Raw genomic sequence first — 5964 nt, forward strand, 5'->3', positions numbered from 1 at the left:
CTGGTTCCCCTGGACTGGCTCATGTGCGGGCGACACATGAAATCTTTCGAGTGAGATCGTTGCCAGTGCCCCTGGACTGGCTCTTGTGTGGGTGACACAAGAAATTTTTCGAGCGAGACCGTTGCCAGTGCCACTGGACTGGCTCTTGTGCGGGGCCGTTGTAGGATTTTCGAGCAGGATCGTTGCCAGTGCCCCTGGACTGGCTCATGTGTGGGCGACACATAAAATCTTTCGAGCGGGATCGTTGCCAGTGCCCCTGGACTGGCTCTTGTGCGGGTGACACAAGAAATTTTTCGAGCGAGACCGTTGCCAGTACAATAAAAAATACTTGCCCATCATGTCTCACAGTGGACTAAATGTAAAACCACGTGGTTGTGAAACGAACTTCTGAACCATTTTCAGATTGTAGTAAGATGGACAGCCTTGCCTATGTCTTCCTATTACAACCGGAAAATGAGAAGTGCAAAGGTAAAAATAGAAGACAATATGAGAGTGAAATTGAGAAAAAGTATCAGCAATTCCCAGATCAGTGGGAAAACTTCAGTGTGAGACATATTGTAATATAATAAACACACTTAGATATAAAGAAACATGACGCCTTCAATATCATGAATATATCTGGATAAAATTACTCTCTAATTACAGGATATTTAGAAGTTGAAGTGTCACTCATAACTGAGTAAATAAACTATTGAATGTGTCATATATCTTGAGGTCAACAGTAATTCTATACCACTTGGATTTCATTTTGTCCTTAGACAAGTCACTTAACTCCTCTAATCTATTTAACTGCCTAAATCAGTGGCTCTTAATTTTTTTTAATATCTGGACCACAACCAAAAACAAGTAAAACATCTAGTTGATTAAAGAAGAATCTATATTTATAAAGAGAAGACCATCACAGAGGCCACATGTAACCCTTGGAGCTGCGGTTGACAACCATTGGCCTAGATTTCTGTAATGCAAGGTTTCCATGTATTTGTTTGTTGTTTTGTTGTGAACATTCAACGCTTAAAAGAAAACTCAAACAGCATTTCAACTCTGTGTGATGTGTGCATACATGGGTGTATGTGTATGGGTACATGCAGATATGCATGTGTATGAGTGTGTGCATGTGCATATCTATCTGAGAGAGATAGTGTATGTGTGCATATGTGGGCACCTGCACTTATGCGCATGTGTGTGCTGTTTTAGCTAATAGAAACATTAAAAGCACCATTCAAGTGCGGTCAATGCCAGTACCGCCTGACTGGCCCTTGTGCCGGTGGCACGTAAAAAGCACCCACTACACTCTCAGAGTGGTTAGCATTAGGAAGGGCATCCAGCTGTAGAAACTTTGCCAGATTGGACTGGAGCCTGGTGCAGCCTCCTGGCTTGCCAGCCCTCAGTCAAACTGTCCAACCGATGCCAGCATGGAAAGCGGACGTTAAATGATGATGATGATGATTATTATTAAGGTGATGAGCTGGCAGAAACGTTAGCATGCCAGGCAAAATGCTTAGCAGTATTTCATGTGTCTTAACATTCTGAGTTCAAATTCCGGTGAGGTCGACTTTGCCTTTCATCCTTTCAGGGTTGATAAATTAATACCAGTTGCGTACTGGGGTCAATCTAATCAACTGGCTCCCCTCTCCAAAAATTTTGGGCCTTGTGCCTAGAGTAGAAAAGACTATTAATTATTATTATTATTATTATTATTATTATTATTATTACTAGTTTATTTGAACTTCATGTTAACGCATGCCATCTGCTGCATATTAACAATCGTGTTAACAACCATCATCGGTTATCTACTTTATATGGAGAACTGATCCAGCATGCTACTGCTGCTACTACTGGTGCTTCTCTTCTTCTTCCTGCACTTCTGCCACCACCACTATCATTACCGTCATCATTGTAGTGACCACCACCACCCAATTAGACAAGTGTGATTATCATCAACAGCAGCAACACCACCATCATCATCACAACCACTATCATTATTATCAATCATTATCATCATCATCATCACCACCGTCATCATTTGTGTCATTGTTGTCATCATCACCACCACCATCACAACTGCCACCACCACCACTACCACCACCATTATCATCATCATCATCAGTCTGAAGCCAGAATCTAGAACAGGGCCAATCACATCATCATTCCTGTCACTCCTTAGTTTGTTCTTTTCTTTTTTATTTTTCATTAACAAAAAAAAAAACACTGACATGCACACACACACACATAACAAAAATAAGCATACACATACACAACAACAATAGAAAACACCCACATTAATGCATGCATGTGCACACACACACAAATGTACGTATACATGCATATACACACACACACCACGGAAGAGAAGATATCTCTCCATCAGGATATGCCATTGCGGAAAAAAAAGCCATTGAAATATGATGAAGAGAAGAACCACTCTTGACAATAAGTGGCCATTCTCTTGATGTTGCAGGAGAACTACTTGGAAATCAAGGTTAGATAATTTATGTGTTAATGTTGGCAGGAGAAACAGTTGGATCTCCAGTTTCAAAAGTTACTGTCATCATGCTCATCATCATCATCACCACCTGTCATTGTTATTGTCATCATCACCATCATAATTATCATCATCATAACCCATTTCATCACCACCATCATCATCATCATAAATGTTGTCATCATCATCATTGCCATCATTGTTTTTGTAGCCTTTGTCCTTGTGATTAAATCCTTCAGAACTGAGATTGAACACAGTGGACTTGAAGCACCAAAATGAAAGCATCGACTGATTGATAATTCTCTCCATAATATTGTGGTCTATATCCAGAAGTGTAAACTTTTCCATTCCATTTTTCCATGGATCTTAAAGCTCCAATGGCCACTGGTATTATTTTGGTCTTCATATTCCACCTTCTCTTGATTTCAATCTCTGAGTCTTTGTATTTGGTCAGTTTCTATGCTTCTTTCATAAAAGTGTTTTTTTCGGAAGATATTACTATTTTGATAAATATAGTCTTTCCTGTCCTCGATGTTAATGTCAGCTTGTTGGCTTTCATCTCTATGTCAGTATGGATGGTCATGTATAAGATGATGGTAACATCATTGTTATCAGTGACTGCTGACCTGATGACCATTCTACTTCTTGGTCATCTTAATCTTGTAACTCTTCCATATTTCTCAGTGTAAATATGCTACTACCTTATTATGCCTGAAGATGTATTTGGTTTTTGTCACAGTTCCAGGCTGCCAGAAAACACTATGCTTGATAATTTCCCACTCTTTCCACAGCTATTCCTGTATTATGGCTCCATTTCTGTCCTTGATGATGCAATGATGATAGTCTAGTTGCAAGATTTTGATCTGGTGCAATGATTTTCAGCCCCTCATCTCTATTTTTAGTCCAGTGTTCTTTAACCAATGATGTGTCTTCTTTCAATTCATGTCAGCCTCTGGCATCATTCCAGTACTTCCCACACATTACTTTGTGTTCTCAGCTTTGCTACAGTTGCAGCTGGCCATGATGTTCTGCTTTCCACTTCACTTGTTTGGCATACATAGTTGCCTTGTTACCTCTTGATAGATTTCTGGGATGCCAAGCACTTTCTTGAAATGCACTTCTTTCTTGGTGGAATAAATCTATTATTATACAATTCAGAGGTGTTGGTCACCAGCTATGCATTCATCCACCTTAGAATAGACTTGAAGATCAGTTTAAGCTGGAATAGATTCTCACCTTCCTGCAGCTCTTATTAGTATCTTCAAAAGGATGAAATCTTTAGGCCTGTTGACATCTGCTCTGAGCACATCTTTATGATCAGCATCTTCATGTCCAATCTTTTGATGCCATTCAGCTTCCAGTTGGTGATTTTGAAGCTGTACATCACTGCAGACATTGCTAGACTGTTAATAGCTTTAACTCTTTAGCATTCAGATTTAGCGGTAAAATGTAATGCTTATTTATTTACATTGGTTTCACACACCCTAACCCCAACAAGCCAATCTACATCTCTTCTCTTCCTCACATTTCCTACACTATACCTACCTCTTTCTCCCCAATCCTGTCCTCTTGGCCCTGTCTCACTGTATCATTGCTATCTGCTAGCTCCCACTCCCAGCCTGTGTTCCACCCATATACCCTGCCTCACTATCATTGCTCTCTGCTAGCCCCCTCCCACGACCTGTATGTTCCACCCACACATAACAAGAAAAATTTTCACACACCCACAGGCATATGGCATAGTGGTTAAGAGCATGGGCTACTAACCCCAAGATTCCAAGTTTGATTCCAAGCAGTGATCTGAACATTAATAGTAATAATAATAATAATAATAATAATAATAATATCAAAAAATACCTTAGGAATGAGAATCCAGGTTCAAAATTTCCCCCAAGACACCTGAAGAAGGCTGGAGGGTATATCAGCCAAAACGTTGTTAACAACAAACAAGATGAGGACAAATATTTGTTGAATGTAAATAATGTACATAATTCCTCATCTCTTAAATATAAAACTGTACCCTGCCCCAACAAACCAATCTACATTTCTATATCTCTTCCTCACATTTCCTCCTTCATACACTGTGCCTACCTCTCATTCCCCAGTCCTGTCCCCATGGCCCTGTATCATTACTATATCCAGGTTTTCACCACTCACTTTCACACCCCTCCACACTTTCTAATCCCACTCCATTCACAATATCCTGCCACTTATATTAAGACCTTTGAACCTCAAGGTGATGCGCTGGCACTTGCCACCATCTATATATCTCTCTTCCTTTACTCAACCATCCCATTTATATTTTGATCCCTGTCCCTTGTGAGCATGCCCATTTTGCCACTATCCCTATCCTGCTGTCTCCCACTCACTCTCAGTTTGGGTAACCATGTATCTCCTTTCAGCAGCACACCTGTTTCTATTCTCTCTCTCTCTCTCTCTCTCTATCTCTCTCTCTCTCTCTCTCTCTCTCTCTCTCCCCGGCTGTACCTCTTCTACTGCAAGACACCTGTGTTTCTGTCTCTCTTTCTCTCACTATAACCTTTCATCATCCGACACAAGATCACCTCTAATGCCCCCTCTTCTTTGAAAAAATTTTCTTTTGTCTTGCATGTACTTGGTGACCCTGTCAGTGCAGGTGCCACTTAAAAAGCATCCTGTCCACACTGTAAAGTGGTTGGCATTTGGAAGGGCATCCAGCTATAAAAACCTTGCCAAAACTGACCTCGCCTGTGCTTGTGTCACATAAAAAGAACTAAGTCCAATCTGCTGAGTGGTTGGTGTTAGGAAGAGCATCCAGCTGTAAATATCCTTCCAAAACAGTCACAGAAATATGGTACAGGCTTCTGCCTGACTGGCTCCTGTCAAACCATCCCACCCATGCCAGCATGGGAGGCAGACGTTAAACGATGATGATGTTTTGAATTAATCATGCATTGCTACATAGCTTTGAGATTTTGATGATGGCATTGTTTATTTTTAGAATGTAAGGTAAGTATGAGAGGTCAGATCTGCCCAGTTTAGCCCCAAAGAGTCCACTCTTTAGTACCATACACATCCACCTCTGGTATGCTTAAACATCTTCTTGGCTGGGTACTACATATGCTGTCTCCTTTGTTCACTTCTAGCTACTCACATGTACCATTTTCATGAACTTCCTTCATCACAGTGTCAATATCAAGGTTTAACTTTGTAGTCTTGTTTCATTTTACTTTCTTAAAGGTAACTTTGGCTCACTTGTCAATTCTTGTGAATGGTAAGTTAACCCTTCTGCTGGTTTTCATCTTTGAAGTAGAAACATCTCAAAGACGAATACCTCAAGTAGAACAGACAATTCTGTGAGTTATACATATAACTACTGATGTTCAGTACATTACTAAGGGGTGAGAATGAAAGGCACAAGAACAAGGGCGTGAGTGAAAGGCAGAAGAACAAGAGAGTGAAAGGCAGAAGGACAAGAACGAGAGTGAAAGGCAGAAGGACAA

This window comes from Octopus bimaculoides, chromosome 12 (assembly GCF_001194135.2).
Source record: "Octopus bimaculoides isolate UCB-OBI-ISO-001 chromosome 12, ASM119413v2, whole genome shotgun sequence".
NCBI lineage: Eukaryota > Metazoa > Mollusca > Cephalopoda > Octopoda > Octopodidae > Octopus > Octopus bimaculoides.